The sequence below is a fragment of the Apis mellifera genome, linkage group LG3 (genome assembly GCF_003254395.2).
Source record: "Apis mellifera strain DH4 linkage group LG3, Amel_HAv3.1, whole genome shotgun sequence".
Lineage (NCBI taxonomy): Eukaryota > Metazoa > Arthropoda > Insecta > Hymenoptera > Apidae > Apis > Apis mellifera.
In genome coordinates, this window is record NC_037640.1 from 7,911,281 (window position 1) to 7,932,881 (window position 21,601).

Below are 21,601 nucleotides of genomic sequence, written 5' to 3' on the forward strand. Positions count from 1 at the left end.
AATTCTTAAAGTGAATTCTAATTCTTTAAAAAAAAAAAAATTATCTGGATGCGTGAAATGATAAATAAAGAAGGATGTCACGATTAAGGAAGCAGATCCTTCCTCCATTTTCAAAAATATATATTTGTTCAGTTACGAATCGTATTTTCCCCTTCGAAACACGTTCTTCCACTTCTCCATTCTTTATCCCCTACATTTCGTCACTGAGCAAAAAGAAAAAGAAACGGAGGACATTTCGTGCTCGCAAGTTACGTCGATTTACCTCGACAAAGGAGATCGGCGAATCCCCGCAGAATTCAGAAAGTTAAGCCGTCAAAGCGAAGAACACTCGTCTCCTTGCACGTTGCTCGCGATTCACCGTTATTCGCCAAAGTGGCCACGACGATGACGACGACGACGACGACGACAAACACTCTCGTAAATCGGTGCGCCACGTGGCTCGAACAGCAGTTCCTTTCAAAGTGTCGCTCGCTCCCTTTGCCGATTATCGTCCAAGCAATGCTTCTCCACCGACACGTCACTCCCTCTTCCCTAAACTTTTTCTCCGTGACAACGCGTTTCGTTGTTGTTGTTGCACAGTTTTCTCTCCATAAGATTTTCCAACCGAATTTCCAACTCCAATTTCTACCCCCGGAAATCCTTTTTTCTTCGCCAGTTCCTACGGATATTCAACGATCAGATTCGTTCAAAGTTCATAATAATATCTATTGGCTCTATATCTCTCTCAATTCTTTTAATCCCCTTCAATTTTATTTGTGAAAAATTTTCTCAGAAAAAAAATATCACTCGTGTCAAATGTTACATTTTCCAAATTGAGACGAGTAAGAGATATAAATTCAATAGATACAAATTCTATTCTACTCTACTTTATATTTTATATATACAATTTTGCTGAAATAGAATCCACATGAAACTTTACGCGAATCCGAAAAAAATTAAACAAATTGTCATTAAAATCTAATTCATGACGAAAGGAAAAGACGTTCTTAAAGGAACGTGGCTTAAAGAGAAAAATCAGAACAAAAAAAAATATTACTCGTCAAATGTTACATTTTCCAAATTGAGATGAGTAAGAGATATAAATTCAATAGATATTCTATTCTATTCTACGTTACATTTTATGTATACAATTTTACTGAAACAGAATTCACATGAAAATTTACGTGAATCCAAAAAAAATTAAACAAATTGTCATTAAAACCTAATTCACAACGAAAGGGGAAAACGTTCTTAAAGGAATGTGGCTTAAAGAGCCATCGTAAAGAATAAACAGGAATTGAAGTGGAAAGCAAGAGACATCGTCATCGATAAAGATGAAGAAGAGATTCTTCTGAAAAGTCTCTCTCTCTCTTTCTCTTTCTTTCAAACCATTTTCACGACGAGCGAATTCCGCGAAACGCACTCGTTTCCCTCCCCCATTGTTCCACGGGGAAGAAAGGCGGGGCCAAAAATTTCGCAATTAAAACGACACCCATTACGAGCCTCTTAATTATACAGAAATCGCGCGTTGCTCGAACCGTCGTTTCGTTGTCGAGAAATGCGAAAGTGTTGTAGTTTCGCGGGGGCGTGAAACAGGATGGTGGAGGGAAGGAGAGAGAGAAAGGGAGAGGGGGAGCATTGTGCGCGCCTTTTGTTCGGCTAATTATCACTTCGTGTTGATCCTTTGAGCCCCCGCCGTTTCTCCTTCGAACGCGTTCGTTTGTTATCGAAACCAGACACGGAGGAGGGGGGATAATAGCGCGTAATTTAAACGAAACGCTTTGCATTTTGCTTTCGTTTTTGTTCGCGGGAAGAATTAAATGAACGGGGTTCTTGGAAATATCAAAGCTCGGTTCGTCGCGGAAATGATGGATCTCGAATTGTGGACGTTTGACCGAAATTGATGTTGTTCGAAGTGGAATCGTCACGAAGATAAATATTTTCATTGTTTATAATTGGACAATTTTTCTTCCACAAGTGTTATTTTGTTCAATTTTTTAGATCTAGAAAGGAAAATTTACAAAGAATTGTTAAATAATGACTGCAATTTTTTAAAAACGTTGAAACAGGTTTTTTTGAGAATATATATGTGTGTACGTATGTGTAAGTATTCAAGGAAGTTGTAATTTTGAACAGTTTACGAGAGCAAGTTGTACAATACAGATAAGTTTAACGTCGATCATGTTAACAATATCCACAAGTTAACGAGAGTTGGCAATATCTTACGGGAAACTTTCCATTTTGCCCGGTGTCTGGCTACGAGTTAGAAAATTAAACTCTCCAACTATCGAGAGCAAATCTATCTCGAAACTCGGGCCGATTTCTCCGACTTGCCGATTAATAGAATCCAAATCCTTTTCCAATTTACGTGGAAATTTTTATTCTACACTCGGAACGTTTATAAAATAAATACAATAATTTAATCGACAGAATCTCTCTAAATTTTATATCAAGAAAAATTAATTCCCAATCGTAGACGATGAAAAATTGAATTAAGAGATCGAAATAGAGCGTTCTCGAAGAATAGAGCGTTCCAATTGGAAGAAAAATTCTAAAACCTCTAATTCCTCTTTACTTTCTATACGAAAAATCAAAATCGATTTTAAATCTTTCCTTAAAGTATCCATCATCCAAACCGATATCCATCGATTCATCGGATGGATGAATGGGTGGGGACAGATTTTATTAGCAGAGGTGTTTCATTATCGTCGAGCTTCCAGAGTTAATGGGACGATCAGTCCTGGGATGAACAGAGTCGGTCGAAATCAACGCCGGATTTCCGCTTCAAATCCGTCTCTCCAACTTTCTGTTTAAGCACGGAATAAACTTGCGCTAATTGTCACGTTCAAACACAGGTTGGAATCAGCCTTATCTTATCGCTGTTGGCTCTGTTGTTAATCGTCCTTGTTCTGTGAAACCGGTAATAAAATGCTCGACCGATGGAGTGGAGGAGAATCGAGATGACACCATTCTATCCTAGTGTTGAATTGAATCTGCTTGGCACGATTCTGAAATATCGTTGCTAACTTTGAGAAATATTCTCTCAGAAGAAGAGATTTCGAGATTCGATTGGGATAACGGAGTGATTCTGTCTCCGATGATGAATTTTATCGTGGTTTGAACGGAGCGTTGATTATTTGATGGATGATCGGGAAAGTTGAAGAGTTTCCCGCGAGAATCGTGTGGGATAATAAAATTAGGAATTGGAACAGATGATCGAGTCCAATTCTTTCAACGGGAAGGGATTATCAGTTTTTAAATTAGTTATTTATACATTCGATTTCCCAAGCGACAGAATTATTAGTTTAAAATGGAAGTTTTCAATTTCAATCGGAGCAAATGAGAAGGTAAATACATTAGATATAAATTTGAGGAGCGAAGTGAAGAAGGTTTGATAGAAAGTAATGGCATTTGTACAGGTAGCTATTATCGAATTTACAAAAGGGGGATCCTGAGATGGAAGGTAGATTTATATACCAGTCACAGAGGAAAAAGAATCTTTTATTATACACGGAATAAATCTCCTCTTTTCGAGTCTCTTCGACTTTAACCTTCTTAAAAGAAATCCTCTTTGATATATAATTCTTTTTTCGCCATTTTAAATCGTTTTCCAACGGCGTCAACCTCCTCCCTTAACCGTTTAAAAATAATCACATCAAAGTGCTCAAAATGCAAAGTACATACTCAACGTGGAAGAAATTAACAAGCGTCAACTTTACGCCGTGTAAACGCAATATTAATCATTCTTTTTCAAAGGCATTCCATCGAATAATATTTCTCGAAGACTTAATCAAGAGTTTCTTCTTTATTATCGTTACTTAATTTTTCGAATGTTTAAATATTAAAAAAAAGAAAAAAGAAAATATCGAGCGATAAAAAATCTCGAACAATTTATATTTGTCACCAAACATTTTTCCTCCAGAGTGCTTACACCGCTAATTTACGATCACTATATCCAGCCGCGTTTATAAAATCCGTACCAAGCACTTTTAACACGTTCACACCCGGTTGACATTGTTTATTGTTCGCCGGCGTGCCCTCGCATGGACCGTGCGATTAATTTTTGTTACGTCCCACCGTTTTCATAAATTCCTTCCACGGATTCATTTTTTCCTTCCTTCCCCCCCTTTCTTTGGAATTCACGGATATTGAAGAAAAATTTACGCACCTCCCCCAAACGCGTTTCTTAATAATTAAAATTACGATTCGGGCCCCCTTTTATATTTATACATTTCTTATCGTTACATTTATTTTCGAATTTTCCTCCCCTTCCTTGCTAAAATATACGAGAAATAAATTGTGTGAGACGCGATACGAATTTTTTTTACAATACTTTTCTCAAGATACTCAGAATTTGTCAGTGAAAAATCAAATTTTTTACCAGCACGAATAAAGAACCTACTGTTTTATATTTCCTCGAATATCAGAATGTTTGTGTTGTTAATTATTTACGTTCGTACCAAATTATTCCATAAATGGATAAATGCCCGCAGTCTAATAATAAATTTGAATATAATTATAATAATTGCAATAACTTCGTGTTTATGGAGGATCAAATTTATTAATTAACACGAGTGAAGAAACGGAGTTTAAACGAAGACTTATTTCTCTTGATTACAATACACTTTGTACATTTAAATTTTTATCGAAAATTCGTAAACAACTATCGACAACACTTGTAACGATCTCAAGAAAAAAAATAAAAATAAAAAGAAAATTGCTATCAAAATAAAATTACCCAGCATGATAAAACCATTTGAACGACTCGTAGTGGTATTCGATGACGTAAAAGAAAGAAAGAAATAAATAAAAAGAAGGAACGCAGTAGGAGAAAGATAAATTTGTCCCAGCTGGTTGGAACGTGTTAATCAAAAAGCTCGAAACACCATTCGATCCCCATTCACCACTCCAATTCTTCCAATCCGCGATACTCGACGATCAAACGTCCTGCGCGCCTCCCCCTCCCCTTCTCCAATCCCGCTCTCTCCTTTCCACGCTAATAATTTCGCTGGAAAATAGAATCGAGAGTCGCGGGGGATACGCAAACACGATCGAAAGCGTGGCTCCTGGCGATATTTCACCGTGCAATACAACCTGATTGCATTCCGACCGCATAAAAGATTCCGTTCCTACGAGGAGAAGGGGTTTACCTTTCGCTACTCCCCCTCCCTCCACCCTTTCTGCGTGTCTGGAGTCGGGTTTTCCCCGCGTCGGGAAATTTATCCAACCGGAAATTAAAACGGGAGCCTCGTCTCTCCTCTTATTTCTTCACCTTTCGCGCTTCTCCCGCTTTGTTATCGCCTTTGCGCTTTTATTCTTCGACGATAAAGTCAGTGTGGATTAAGCGTGGACAGCAGTGGACAGAGATTCCATCCGATTGGTGTTGCTCGAATTATATTACGAATTCGTGTGATTCGAAATTTGAAAATTGATGGATGAATTAATAATTTTGGAATTAAGAACGGAGAGAAAGATTCTCTTGATTGTCTTGGAAAGATTTTTGATCGAGGTATGATTGAGGTTAAGTCTCTCATCCCTGAATGTATCTATCGAGTTGTTCTTTATCTAAGTTTTTCGCCTTGGATCGATGTTTGAACGTTGCAGCGTTTAGCGTTCAATTCATGATAGTGGAATGTCTTGTACCCTCGATCCGACCGGGAACTTGCCCGGATTGATCGACGATTGAGAGACGAAGATAAATCACCTTACTTTCCTCCTCTCATTGATTTCTCTTCTCTATTAAAAACATTACTCCGCGAAAGGATCGATCTCTGCAATAACAAAACAGTTGGAACGGATGTGGAAATAAAACGTTCCATCAGAAGCTAAAATTAAAATTTATAAATACGATTATTTGTACTCACTTAAACGAATAATTAATTAATCGTCAACGCATTGCCAGACGCTTCAGATTCATTTTTGACGAAATTAAACGGAAAAAAAAAAAAGAAAAAAGTCATTTCATCCAACAATCCCCTCCCACTAAGGTTCAATAAGAAGAGGCTCTATTCATTTTTTCTCTCCCTCCCCTCCCACCAAGGATCCCTCCCTCCGCGGGATTTCCAAGGAATCGCAAGGAAGGAAGCTCGAAGCAGGAAACAATTTCATCGGCGCTCGGTTTCCCGCTAATCAGCACTTTGGCTGAGCGAGGGCTGATGAAAAATCCTCGTGGCGGAGGCCTCGATGCTCCGGCATCGGCTCCCTTCCCTTCCTCCCTCCTTGGAAACCAAGCCTGCCTTGTCCCCCTCCCCCCTCCCTGCTCGTGCACCCGAGTCGAACAATATCCTTTCTTCGCGACGACGTAGAAAATCGAAAAGTCGGCTCCTTCGAGACGAGAGGAAAGAAAAGGGCGAACGAGAGAGGTAAAAAGGAGACGTTCCCCCATTCACCCGTGGCTTAACAATCTATCCTTTCAGACCGACAGCACATCCACCTTTCTTCCTCTCCTTCCCCCTCTCCGAGTCCTTCCAAACCCGCCTGTCGCCTCTTCCTCCACCTGTCTACCTCCCAAAACCCCATCCATTTCGCCATCTCTATTCCCTGCTCTCCCTCTCTTCCTTTTATCTCATTTTTACCTCCGCTCCCCCGGCGCCGATCGATCGAACGGAAGGGTTAAGCGTGCGGAGAATAAGGGATCGCCTCCCCCCTCCTCAAGATAGGGGAAAGGGTGGGTTTTTGGCCGAAAATTAGGACGATAACGAAGGATTCTCCAAGTAACGAGAGCATGGAACGTTTCTCGTGATTGGCTCCGTTGTACGATTGAACGATCGGGGTTGTTTTCTTCGGAAAGGTGGTCCGGCAAGTCGTTATGGAATTGTTGGGGATCCGTAGATCGCGAGGAATGATTAAAAGTATGCGTGGTGTTTCTTCGAAAAAGGATTCTTTTCATGTGAGAATTATTAAGGGAATATTTGGTTTCGGGATCAAGTGCGTTGGATTTCTTGTTTATTTCTCTTTGGAAAGATAATTTTTGGCAATTAGGGATTTGTAGATCGCAAGGAATGATTGGAACTATGCGTGGTGTTTTTTTGAGAATTGGAAAATTGATGGACGAAGGATTTTTTTCGTGTGAGAATTATTAAGGGAATGTGTATATTTAGTTTTGGTATCAAATTGAATTTCTTGTTTATTCTCTTGGAAAGATAATTTTTGTCAATTAGGGATTTGTAGATCGCGAGGAACTATTGGAGGTGTTTTTTCGAGAATTGGAAAATTGATGGACGAAGGATTCTTTTCGTGTGAGAATTATTAAGTATTAAGAATATTTGGTTTTGGTATCAAATTGGATTTTTTGTTTATTTCTCTTTGGAAAGATAATTTTTTGACAATTAGGGATTTGTAGATCGCAAGGAATGATTATAGGTGGTGTTTGAGAATTGGAAAATTGGTGTTATACTTAATTTCAGTATCAAATGCATTAGAATTTTGAGTTTTTTGTTTATTTCTCTTTGGAAAGATAATTTTTGGCAATTAGGGATTTATAGATCGCGAGGATCGATTATAGGGATAGGTGGTGTTTAAGAATTGGAAAATTGGTGTTATACTTAATTTCAGTGTCAAATGCATTAGAAAGTTTCTTGTTTATTTTTCTTTGGAAAGATAATTTTTTAGGGATTTGTAGATCGCGAGGAACGATTATAGGGATAGGTGTTTGAGAATTTTGAGTTTCTTGTTCATTTTTTTTTTAAAAATAATTTAAAAAGTTGTTAGGAATGTAGATTGTGAAGAATGATTGTAGGTATGCATGATATTTGGAATTTTTAAGAATTGATATTGAAAGAAAGAATTCTTTTCATGAGTACTTGATTTCAGTATGAAATGCACTAGAATTTTCTTGTTCATTTCTCTTTGAAAAGATAATTTAGAAAGTTGTTACCAATTTGAAGATCGTGAGAAATGATCAAGTATGAATAATGTTTGAGATTTTTGAGAATTGATGGACGATGAAGAAGAATTCTTTTCACGAAGGAAGATAAGATTAACGTGCATAGTTGTTTGGTAATCGTGCATCAAGCTATTTCTTGTTCCTTTCTCCTTGAAAAGTTAGTTTAGGGAGTTGTTAGAAATTTGTAAGGGATGGTTGTTACGAATCGCTGTACTGGATGCTTTTCCTTCGGGGTTGTTAAGGGGCTTGCTTAAGATTTACAGATAAAATATTAGGTATAATGTATCTCGATGACGTTTAAGATTTTTTCCAATAACACTTTTCTTTCTCTCGACGCAAGAGAATAATTAAAATAATTGAGATTCAGAAAGAAATCGTTAAAACATACGATAGAAATTTTTTAGAATCAGCAATTGCTTTCCTCGATCCATCATCACTCTCATTTCAAAGAAACCACGCTTATATTTTTATACAAGTGCAAAGAAGAAACGTAGCAAAGAATGATGATTCACGGATGTTTCATGGAAATTGTATTATCGTCGAGACTTGAAAGAGATTTAATAAGAATCGAAAGGAGATTCGTGGGAGGGATGAAATCCATTTCGATATAAATTGCTTCGTACGATTCGCCAATATATATATATATATACATATATATATACATATCTTCATTCGTGTATACATAAAAGAACACAACGAAACGACAAACAGTGTGAACGTGTTATCGAGCGTTTAAAAAACACGCCTCCTCGTAGAAATTAACGATCCGTCTGCGTGTTTCCATCACGGGGGAAAAACACTTCGAGGGTAAAACAAAAGCCTCCTCAGGCTGTTGTTTATGCGATTTCTTTTGCATCGATAACGAAATAAAATGGAAAAAAAGGAAAGAGCGAAACACGGTGGACAAAGAGAATTGAAGGATTTCTTTGATCTATTGACGGCGTGCCTTCGGTCGTGCCGCGTTGTAATAAATGTTTTTCATATACCGGCAATCTTGCGATCGTTTTATATATAGAATTGGGGGGGAAAAAATGGCGAAAGGTCGAAAGGTATTTGGATCGGAGGATGATTGGATGATTTTTTTAACTGCACGAAGATGGTTTTTGATTAAAAGTCATTGTGATGGAGTTGATGGAAAATGTTTCCGTTGAAACGTTCGAGGAGATTGAAAGAATATTATTGGAATGGGGAATGGATTGGCAAATATTGCCAGTAAAAAAAAAAAAAAAAATAATAATTAGAAAGTAACGCGTAAATTTTTTATAAATTCTATAAAAATCGAAATCATTTTTCTTTTTTTAAATGTTATAATTTTAATATTTCCTCGTCTTAGTTTTGGAAAAATCTCGAGATTAAAACATTTTAAACGAACGTAAAAGTAGTCATTAATGTTAATTTTTTTCATATTTTAATAATATTGTGTAATTGTATCACAAGTTTTTATTTTTTGAATCATATGTGTATCACGTATGCATATCACTTTTCGTCATAGCGAAGACGAAGCGCCTCGCAATAACACGCAAAATTTTTTCACTCTTGATACATTTCATCGTCGTTCTATGCTCCTTATTTCCCTCGCTTCTTCTCTCTCTATCTCGTGGCTATTTTCTTTTCATTACACACGGTCAGAGATCTTTCGCAGAACGATTTTAATTTTCTCAATTTCAAATTTTTGTTTTCTTTTATATTAATTCAATTCCCCATACCTTTTAAACCCTATGATAAAAAAAAATGATCGCGACAGTGCGAATAAAAGATGATCTTCCTGACCATTTTTTAAATATTTGTTAAATTCATGCTCGAATCAAATTCTTCTATAACGAATAATAGAAAGAAATGATAAAAAAAAAAAGAAAGAATAGAAATGAGTGCGCGAAAGCGAGAAAGAAAATTCTCGCTTTCGTAAACACAAAGAAAGAAAGAAAGAGAGGGGAAATATGTTTCTCGCGCGAAGTATTTTTGTATAGTCGATGATTAAAAAAAAAAAAAAAAAGAAAAAGCAGGAAATAAATCAAGCGAGACAGGGGAGAATTATAAAGGAATGCATCTACGAATTATTGTATTACAATTGTCTAGATTTAATCTGCATGGTATAGAAGCACAAAAAGCTGCCCGCTCAAAGCTCGCCTCTTTCGAATAAACAATTTGATACGATTTAACAACAGAGGACGTTTAATTTAATCTTACGTTCTTACAAGCGGAAATTCAATCGGCGATATCTCGATATTTTTAGCCGGATGGATGCAATGGCGACAATCGAGCGTACACGCATCACGCTCCTTTTTAATAATCCTCCCCTTTGAAATAATTTCGATAACCTGATTGGGACGAAAATAGTGAAAAAAAAGAAAGAAAAAACGTTGATCCAACAATTATTCGAAATACGCGAATGTCGGTTTATTTTTTAGAATCGCCATTATTTTTCGAAACGGATGTATCGCCAGTGACGAGTTTCTAATAAAAGCAACCGCAATTCGTGAAAGGGGGAGAGGGGGTGACAGCGCGAAAACGAATGGCCAACCAGTGGCGGTAAGGAAACGAAGCCAGCCATTTCTCAGTCTGGAAATCCGTCGCGATAATTCAACGACTCGAGGAATTAGCTTTAAGAAGTTTCCCACGTTTCGCTACACACCCTATTAAACCCTATTTCCGCTCGTATTTTCCCGCTTCTCCCTCACAATTGAATGAAATTGAGAGGAGATAAGAGAACAGCGTAGATTTTGCTTTGCTCGAGGGAACAAATTATTCAATAATTCGAGTAATCTTTAACGAAGATCAATGTACGAAGACAATGTCGCTTCTTGTTTATTCTCTCGAAAATTTTCCATTAAATTTCGCTTCGATATTCGCGTATAAAAATTAGAACATGAGAAAAATTTGTATCAATCGCGAGTTAACTGCCGAGCTATTTAAATACAGAAATATTTCTTGGATTATATTCCAACATATTTAATATATAAACGTAGAAAAATGATTAGAACATTAAAATTTATACGAATCACAAATTAACTGCTTTAAATGCAGAAATATTCTTGGATTCTCGATCGCATTCCAACGTACACAAAATTTCCCGATAAATTTATTTTAATAAAATTCGCGTACCACAAAGCGTATAAAAATCATTAGAACATGAGAAATTCAAGTATCGAGTTAACCGAGCTATTTAAATACAGAAATATTCTTGGATTCCCCCGATTACATTCCACAACAGCTTACGTTTGCATACGTAAAATTTCCCATTCTCCTTACGTTATGTTAATTACAACACGAATTCAATACGATTCCCTTCTCGATTCGATGGATATGAATCGATATCTCGTGGAAGCGTCGAGACAGAGGCGAAATAAGCCCCCCCCTGACTCGAGTGCCATCGAGGTTCGACGCGACCAACTCGATACCGCTTTTGCATTATATAGTATACGTACAAAGTTATATTTGAATTACGTCGTTGACAAAGCTTTTCGTCTCGGCGGGACGAAAAGTCAGGAATTCGTCGATACGTATTCGATCTAATCGATACAGGGAAAGAGGAGAAGGAGGAGATATGTTGGTACGAAAGGTTGGAATAAATCAAGGAAATCGAGGATTCTCGACGAGTTTACTTTGAAAAAGTAGCAGCGCTTTCGAAAAGTATATTAATTAATAACTTGTGTTATTTTTAATTTAATTTCTCCCCCAGAAGAGAAATTAAAGGAACGAGGAAACGTTAACTTGATATTATAATTTATATTTCGAGCGATCTTATCTCCTAATAAAAATGATTTAAAAACGTCGGTTTTATTTTTCGAGTAAACTTTATAAAATTCGCAATTATTGAAATACTTTCGGTTCTTGTTTCTCCGGAAATATAACGTCGCGACAAATGTTATTCGAGCGATATTATTCGTTCAAATTTCGCGGGGGAAAAGAATTTTTGTGTATATATATATATATATATATATATGCATCGCCGAGGATGAAAACGTTCACAGCGCATAGTTCAGTTGTCCCGGCACTTTTAATTTTGCGTGCGAATGCAGCCATTACCAGCCGCGTGCTCGCTCGTGTGCGGCGACTGAGAGGGAGGGAACTCGATTATTCCCATTCGGTCAGACATTCGTTTCCTGGTATCTGGTAATCGGGGACAACGTTCCCGTTCGTTAAAGAGCCGGCGAATTTTCAATTTACGGCCGACGACGAAAAATCGCCGAGCCACCGATTAACGCGGCCACCGTTTATCGGGCTTGCATTGATTTCGAATTGACCGCGGAGAAAGAAAATGTTTGATCGAGTTGTTTTTTTTTTTGCTTCCACGAGTTTTCATCGCGCGTCGATCGAGAAATATTTTGTAATATTTTCGATTCGCGCGATGCGTTTATTGAAATGCTATCTAGGGGATATCTAGAGGAAAATTTTTCCACTATTCGATAATTCGATCGTTTAAAATTTTGTTAAGGAGATTTAATATCATTCGAAGTTGATCCTTCGATGCAACGGAGATTGTTTCCGTGGAATCTGACGTCTGTGCATCGAATGGCAATAACCGTGTCGCAAATCTATGGTTAAACGGTGGCGTATTGCCAATTTGGCCATTTAAAGAGAACCTCTTCTTCGCGTCAGGATCTTAGACATCTTTCATTGATCTGTTTCACTATTTATTACTCTCAATTAATCCTCGATTATTTTTATCAATGTTATCCTTTTTTTTTTAATTATCTATGAATTTGCACCAGCATTATTTCAATATCGTTTTATTTGAAATTAAACACACACTTGTACGAATTTTTTAACAATTAACTATTCTTTCAATAGATGTATATTGTTTTTATCAACGTTATACTCTCTTTTTTAATTATCTATGAATTTGCACCAGCATTATTTCAATAACGTTTCACTTGAAATTAATAGATTTTAAGACCTCAATTTAACGTGAAGATTTGGAAGAAAGATTTCTTTAACTTCTGATCTTATGAATCTTATGATTTATTATTGCAAAATTCATTCCCTTGATACACTTGTACGAATTTTTTAACAATTGTTATTGTCTATTCTTTCAATAGATGTATATCAAGGGAGTCATAAGATCAGAGAGAAGTTAAAGAAATCTTTCTTCCAAATCTTCACGTTAAATCGAAGTCTTAAAAATCTATTATTCAAGCAAAATGATAAAAGATTATTAAACTTTCTGACGAATTTCTAAATCGCTCGAAGAATATTTAATCTTCAGACTTCTAAGAATCTATTAGTCGAATAGAATATTCAAAGAATGTACAGAATTTCTAAAATCCTCTTGTAATAAAATATTCAACAAACGTTGAACCTTCACACTTCTGAGACGTTTCTAAAAATATTTTACAAACCGAGTAGAATAATGAAAGGACTATTTCAACTTTCAATTTTTCTTCTAGAATCGTTACTATTCGAAATAGAATGTTCAAATCAACATCTCTAAAACCTGTATCTCCTTTCAAATCTCTGAGATCTGCTCTTAAAAATAGATAGAATCTGATAGAATCTGATAGACTTTTGGAAAACTTTTAATCCTGTTAATGCTGCTCGAAATGGAATATTCAAAGAATATCCAGAAGGATATTCTATTCTAGAATCTCGTGTAGTACAATCTTGAGAACGTTCCAATCTTGAGAATTATTTTTCCACGCGTGAAAGGAATGAAAAACATATCTATCTCGGCTAGAATTGGACGAACGTTGATTCATGGCCGGTGTCGTTTCTGACCGTCGTTAGCGATTTCAACCTCTGAATTTCAGCGATGATTCCCTGCGGTCCTCGTATATCACCAGCAGGGCCGCTCGCTCGCCGAAATATCAAGCTGACACGCTCGGTCGTTAACGGAAGAACCGCTCTCAGACGCGTCGTTTCGATCGCTTTGATGAAAGATTTATGAGATTTACAACGAGTAGAAGCCGCGCAATCAAACGGAGGAGGGCTCTCGCCGAACTATCGTATCACGCGATGAAACAACAAATCTAACGATCCTCTTCCTTCCCCGATTTTGAATCGCAAAGCAGATTTTTATCGTTTCCAGAGTAGAGAAAGAAGAGAGTAGTGGAAGAACAGAGGAATTTTGAATTTTTAACGCGTAATGGGCCATGCAAATTGATACGATTTCGAGTATTTGATCTCGCTGATTTGATAGATTGAATAGTTGAATAGGTTGTCCTTGGACGAGGGAGATATCGCTGGTTGTTAAAAATCGAAAATAACATTTCTGCATAATTTGTTTCAATACCAAAAAGATATTCATAAATCACCAAAAAAATACATTGATACAATTTCGAGTATTATTAATTTAAAAATTGTAAATTTTACAAATCAATAGATTTCATAGATTGTTCTTGGACAAAGGAAATTACTTGTTAAAAATAAATGTATCAAAAATAACATTTCTATATAAGTTTCAACACCTTCCAAAAAAATATATTAAAAATAATCAATATCTCCTCTCATCCAATCAACTTATACATCTCAAATTATACATCCAATTAAATCTATAACCAAAAAAAGAATACATCCAGCATAAAACATCTCAAAATCCAATTATCCCCTTCACACTCATCACACTCTCTCTCTACAAAAAATAAAACAATTCATCAACATCCTCAAAGATCCCAAATCAAACATCGCCAGAATCCCTTTATACAAATTTCTCTATCCTCCCTTTCTCTCCTTCGATCGAACAAATCACCGGAATCCCACAAAATCCTGAAACAATCCGCGCACAAGTGGTCGGCCATCGCCGGCAGATCCATCATAAAACTCTCGAGAAGGAACTGTTCGTGGTCGCGTCCACGCGCAAGAGATGCTCGTCCGAGATAAATGAAATTCATAAGACGGGGCGGCCGGCCGCTCCATCCTTCAGACGGGACATTCCTCGCGTGCGGGGGCGAGAGGGGCGCGATAGTTTTGCGCTCGACTCGAGGTTTGGACGGAGGAGGGGTCACGGGGTCCCGTGCAACAAGTGATGTTATTAGGTTGGCGGTGGAGGGCGAGAAGGGGACTGTGAACGGCGAATCATAATGCATAACTCTTGCCCGTCCTTGTCTTACCCCTCAGCCATTCAATTTCCGCCCAACTTACCCTTCTCTCTATATATATATATATCTCTCTAGCCGGAGAGATTTCTCCAGGAAACCGTCCCATCGGATCGATCGACAGCCCGCGCCGTCCAAATCGTTGTTCCATGGAAATTCTAATTTTTTTTTTCTACGGTTTCTTTTCCCTTCTTTCTTTCTTTTTTAATTTTTTAATTTTTCGTGGATCGATTTCTATGCGATTTTCTTTCTTTCTCCATTCCAGTGTTAAATTTTTTAAATTCTCTAGAATGTTTTCTTTTTCTTTTCTTCTCTTTTCGTCCAAATTGTAATTATTTCTTGATTCTCCATTGATTAAGAGTCGAACGGGGGGGAAATTTCGAATCGTTTTAAAACTTGCTTCCCTTCCCCACTTGGGAATCCTTTAATAATAGATTTTTTGATAAAAGCGAAGCGACAGCCGCTTACAAGGAAAACGAATTAATCCGGTTTTCAGTGGAATAATCCAGTCACCCGAGTCAGACAAGGCAAACTTGGTTGAAGTTGGATAGTCGAATCGAGGAGCAGGACAAGCAGGAGCAAGGATTTTGCATTTCAGTTCTACATTATCGTAATAGTACGCTTCCTCCATCAACTCGTAACGCAACTTTCTCTTCACTTTACTACCACTTGGATCAACAATTTCGACCATCCATTTTCTTGCCCCGAGTATCAAAATAATATCAAAATAACGGATCCTCTTTAATTTTAAACCGAATATCAAATCTCCTCGGGTATTAATTATTCGTCAAATAGAATATTAAACGATACTTGTAAAAAAATATAACCAAACGTCCACTACTGTTCCATCAATTTTAAAACCATTCCTTTAAAACCTTTAAAAGTACTATTGAAAACACAAATTCACGGAATCCAACCCCTAAAATATTCCGCAACGATCTCAATTTAACATCAACCTCTTTCATAATTTCATCACTTCTTCATCACTATTGTCATCAATACCCTCTTTAAAATGCCATTTAAAGGTACTATTAAAAAAAAAACCAGAAATCCAGGGAATCCCATCCCTTATATCCTCTTCTCGTCCACGATTTCACGAACCTCTGATTAATTCCTTTTACCATTCGAGCAGAGATCCTTCGATGGGTTCCAAAGATCCAGCTTCCCTCCTGGCGATTTTTCCACGGTCAGGAAGTTGGCCCAAGCGCCTCTGGGAGGGAGAGGGACATTTGCACGTTTGGAGGGGTCGGGCTACTCGTTAAGCAGCCTCTCCAAGTCCCTTCCAAGTGTCCAATTCCTATGACGGAATCGAAGATGAACCGTCCAAGAAGATAAATTCTGCATTTTGCGGTGGGAAGCGAGGGTGGTGGGTCGGGGAGAAGGATTCATTAGGCGAGAAGGGGATGGAAATGGAGAGAAGGAAGCGGAGATTGGCCGGGTGTTCGCGCTCTTATATCCGCCATTTATTACGTTTTCACGAGATATTACCATTCTATAACCTCGATAACATTTAGAATTTTATTTTGATAAATAATTCAGGATAGAACGTAAGGATTATCTTGATCATCAGTTTAATCGTTGAAATAAATCGTTTGTTTTTTAAGGCTGGATTTCTTGTTAAGCAGAGGTTAAGCAGAATTCCAATAAATAACATTTATATTTAGAATTTTATTTTGATAAATAATTCAATAGAATGAAAAGATTATCTTGATCATCAGTTATTCGTTTAGTCATTTAATAAATCGTTTGTTTTTTAAGCCTGGTTGCATTTCTTGTTAAGCAGAATTCTAATAAATAACATTTGTATTTAGAATTTCGTTTTGATAAATAATTCAGGATAGAACATAAGGATTATCTTGATCATCAGTTACTCGTTTAGTCGTTTAATAAATCGTTTGTTTTTTAAGCCTGGTTGCATTTCTTGTTAAGCAGAATTCTAATAAATAATACTTGTATTTAGAATTTCGTTTTGATAAATAATTCAGGATAGAACATAAGGATTATCTTGATCATCAATTAATCGTTTAATCGTTGAAATAAATCGTTTGTTTTTTAAGATTAGTTGCATTTCTTATCAAGCAGAATTCTAATAAATAACATTTGTATTTAGAATTTCGTTTTGATAAATAATTCAGGATAGAATGTAAAGATTATCTTGATCATCAGTTATTCATTTAATCGTTAAAATAAATCGTTTGTTTTTTAAGCCTGGTTGCATTTCTTGTTAAGCAGAATTCTAATAAATAACATTTGTATTTAGAATTTCGTTTTAATAAATAATTCAGGATAGAATGTAAAGATTATCTTGATCATCAGTTACTCGTTTAATCGTTGAAATAAATCGTTTGTTTTTAAGGTATTTTTTTTTAAGCAGAATTCTTCGATGCTTCTCAAATTGTTAAAGCAAAGTGTAAGCGTCGAATTTTCTTAAAATGCTTACAATTTTGTTTTACGATATTTCGATTAAACTTTTCGAAAATAATTCGAATTGAAAAAATGGCTATTAAATCACTGATCAAATTTTCAAACTGGTGAAATTTTCCTCGATACACACGGAATAACACGCAAATATTTTTATCTCTTGCCAACATCCTGTTCCGCCTTCGTGAGAGAAATCCCTCGTTGATCCTCATCCACTCCGCGTGGAAAAGTCATTTTCCAAAATCCCTCTTTTCAATCATCGCGTTTCCTCAAAAATCTCTCTCTCTCTCTCTTTCTTTCACCATTCACCCCTTCGATACACATCTCTCTGACCATTTTCCATTTTCCTCCTCCTCCTCCTCCTCCTCTTTTATGTCGTTCCACACAGTATTTATAACGGCGTTTCATCGATCGACACGGTTCACGAGACACTAATTGAATAGCCTTGCCTTATCAGATGCCACGAGTGCGCCAGATCGAGATTCTTTTTTTCTTCCCTCTTCTTTTTCCCCTCTTTTTCATCGTCGCCTCTTTCCAATTTACCGACCATCGATTCCGCGCATCGTGACAGACGACAACGGTGAAGAGAGGAACGGGTGGTGTCGCTTCGACGACCACTTTAACGAGCTCCTCCAGTTTCCTCTTTTCCAGCTACCTCCCCTTTCTTCTCCCTTTGTCTCCTCCGTTTCGACCTGTAACTAGCCGTTTCACTCGATTTCTGTTTCCCTGTCCTATCATAAACATTAGAAATTTCGACGCCAATTGGATTCTGTGGTTAACGCGAGAACCCTGCTTCTTCAGCTTCGTTGTTATTTAATTCTCGTTAAAGCCGAGAATGTAATGGATTTTTCTTTTTTATTTCTGAGTTTGTATATATTGGGAATGTTGGAATATTTTTGAATTTTGATCTTGAAAAATCTTGAAAAGATTTTGCTTTTTGAATAACGAAGAAATTGTTATTTGGACTAGGCATAGTTTGGAAAAATTTCTTTGAAAATATTCGAGGTTTATTGCAAGATCGATTGAATTCTGCAACGAAAGCTGAAGGAAGCAACTTTTGTTACGTTCAAGATGTTAAGGGATAATAAACTCGTGGTTAAATTTTATCTAAATTGAACAAAGAGCTTTATCAATGGGAACGATTACGGTTGTCAGTCTCGTCGTGAACTCGTCATGAGAGTTTTTTAGACCAGATAAAGAAGAGAAAACGTTGTAAACTTCGAGAACTTTTGACTTGGATGCACGTGGAATTTGAAGATTAAAGGATCGGTTCGCGCACGAGAGAAAGGAAAGAAAGGATTTAAGAATTGTGATGAGACACGATTCTTTGTTAACTTTTTTCCAACCCATACGAGATTTCGAAGAATTAATTGCAAAAAAGTTGCAAAATTTATCTCAGAAAGGATATTATATATAAAATTTTAAGAATTTTTATCGTTAAAAAATTTGTGCTCTTAATAAATTTAAAAATTAGTTTAAAATTATAACGTAGAAAATTCATTATTACAAAATTTCCACCCTTCCTACACAATTATATATCTCCTTTTGCAAGAGAAGAACTAATTACAAAAATTAAAAATTTCTCTTAAAAATTATTATAAATGTTCCGCAATTAAACATTTTTCCTCGATTAAAAATTACGATGTTCAAAAAATTCAAAATTTCTCTCAAGCAAAAAACATTCTTATTTTTAAAAGTTTTCATTATTACAAAATTTCAATTCAATTACTCCTCCTCGCGATCAAATATCCCTTCTTCCCCGAAAAATATCGTCTCTCCTCGTAAAAAAATTCCTATTTTAAAAGTTCTCGTTACACGATAAAAATTTCACGCTCGAATATCCCTTCTTTCTTCCCCTCCCAAAATTACAAAAACCATTGAAATTACGAAAACACATTGAAATTTTCTTACCTTAAAAATCCCTGAAACTTCCACCCACGTGTAATCTCCACCCCCTCCGATCTTCTCCTCCTCCCAGTCTATTAACGTCGAGTCGATTCGATCATCGAGCTTATCCGCGATTACTCGGTAAACGGTACGAGGACCGTTTCGTTTGTTGTTCGTCCCGTAACTGCGTCTTAACTCGCGTTATTGGATTTCATAATGGGTCGCCGGCGGCGTTACAGCTTGTGTTTACGTCGCCGTTACGTGACTCGTGTCGCCCCACCCGAGGCTTATTGTGTTTACATTTAGGCAAGTTTCGCTCGACGACCGTGCCCTTCTACGCACTTTCTTTTCAGTTGATCGTGTTCGGGCGTGGCGAGTCGTTCGTATCGGGAAATTTTCGATTATTTAATTCGAATAAGCAAGCGTGTTTTTTAACGGTTTAAAAAATTAAAAAAGATGGAACTCGCGCGCGTTTCGCGTATCTTTCGTGGATGGACGGATGGACGGATGGACGGATGGATGGAGAAGGAAGTTTATCGTATTTACTTTGTTGAAAGTGCGTAAAAAAGTGGCGATTAAGGATATGGAAGTGGAGGTTTGACGAAATTTGGTGAGTTTTTGTTTGCGAGAAAAGAGAGATAGGGTGAAATTTTTTTCACACGCGAGATTTGGTTTCTGAAAAGATCAAGTTTGAATAAGTGAAATAAGATTGAATTATCGATAAAACGTTGAACGTGAAAGTAAGTAGAAAGCGTCGAATTAATTTTATTTAAAAATTATACTTGATTTTCTCAAAAACGAGATCTTGGGCGATAAAATTTTATATATAATACATATCCACGTTGTTATTATAATATAATTGGATACTTAGAGAAATTTTTACACTCTTTTGATCGAAGAATCAAAGAAATATCGGCAAGAATTTTGATTAGAAAGATGTAAAAGGAAATATCTTTCGTTCAACGAATACGTAATACATATATATTTGTCGAATGTATTAACAATTTTATTTTTCACCGTTTCGTTTGTTTTCTTTTTTCAAGCGTGCGTGTTATCGATCTGCGCGGAAAAATACTACAAATATTTCCCCAATCTTTTTAAACGTTGTTTATCCTCAAATTTGGCTCGTGTAAAATATATACGTATTATTTATTATTTGCGTATCGTGAAAATTTGCGTTCAATTAATTCAACAATGAAAACTATATATATATTTCGATTAATATAACTACCTCAAAATTTTATTTACAACGATATCCAATTATACTCGACTTATGCGTGATATTTCAAGGCGGATAAAGATCGTCTCCTCTTCGAAACTCGTAAACAATCTCGTCCCCAGGATTCATCCATCCCCTCCCGAATGTTAAACCTTCCTCTTTCAAACTCAAGGAATAAAGCAATCCTTCGTGCAAACCTCTCTGAAAGAAGGGGGCATGAAACACGGAGAGACGCATCCCTGGAAAAAAAGAGGAAGAGACAAAGGGAAAGAGGAGCGCGTGACCGAGTCTCTGACCCATTATTCGCGCGCAACCAGCCGCGAGACCCTCCTTTTCTCCTTATTCCTCGCCGTTATCGACGCGGCCAACTTTCTTTCGGCGGTGATGCTCAACAGGTGAGAGTTTATATATATATATATATATATAAAACCAGATTCAGAGAAACTCGTGTCCTCGCGGACAAAAGGATCGAAGGGCGAATCTCGGATCTTGTTAAAGCGCCAACCAATTCGATATCGTAATTTTCTGCCAAAGTAGATTTTCCACCGATTAAACCCGGCCCCGATTCGCCCGCAAATCCTTTCGATATTCGCCGCAATAATGGTTTCCATTATCAGAAGGGTAGGGAGGGGGAGGAGGATCCCTTAAGCGGGGATTCTCTGGCGAAGAACGCGTCCAGACGTGTAATTTCGCGGATTTGGATTCTTTAGGATGAGGGTGGAAGGAGAGGAACGTTGTGCAAATGTGATAAACAAAATAAAAATCGAGAAATTTTTGTAATGGTGGAAGAATGTAAAAGATCTTCTATCTTCTTCGATTCCCTTTTAATCGAGAAAGAAAATTTAAAGTTTAAGGTTATCGAACTCTTCTCTAGTTCCCTTTGTAAAATAGATGGAATCGGGAAGGAAAAACTCGATCGAATCGGTAAATAAACCAAATCCTTCCTCCCCGATCGTGCCACGCGAAAACAAAAAAGAAAAGAATTATCCTCATCGTTAAAAAATTCCTAGAAAGAAACTTCCTCGATCCAACTTCCCCCTTTCATCCCTCTCGAACTTCTCTCTTAAAAAAAAGGAAAGAGAGAAAGGGAAAGAAAAGAAGCAGCCCCTGAAAGGCTCCCTTTTCCATTTCGAATCGAATATCAAAAAAAGAAAATACTTCTCCCTGTGCTTACTCGAC

At 36.9% G+C, this 21,601-nt stretch overlaps 1 protein-coding gene and 1 long non-coding RNA gene across 3 annotated transcripts in view; one reads left to right on the forward strand and one right to left on the reverse strand.

Annotated features, from left to right (window-relative positions):
* Positions 1-21,601, forward strand: part of LOC412855 (Down syndrome cell adhesion molecule-like protein Dscam2) — a 213,777-nt gene that overhangs the window by 86,101 nt on the left and 106,075 nt on the right. The window lies entirely within an intron of this gene.
* LOC100576644 lies at positions 104-19,808 on the reverse strand. The gene is made up of 2 exons (XR_409813.3): positions 19,228-19,808; positions 104-658 (listed from the first exon to the last, which is right to left on the reverse strand). It is a non-coding gene; the product is annotated as an uncharacterized LOC100576644 (long non-coding RNA).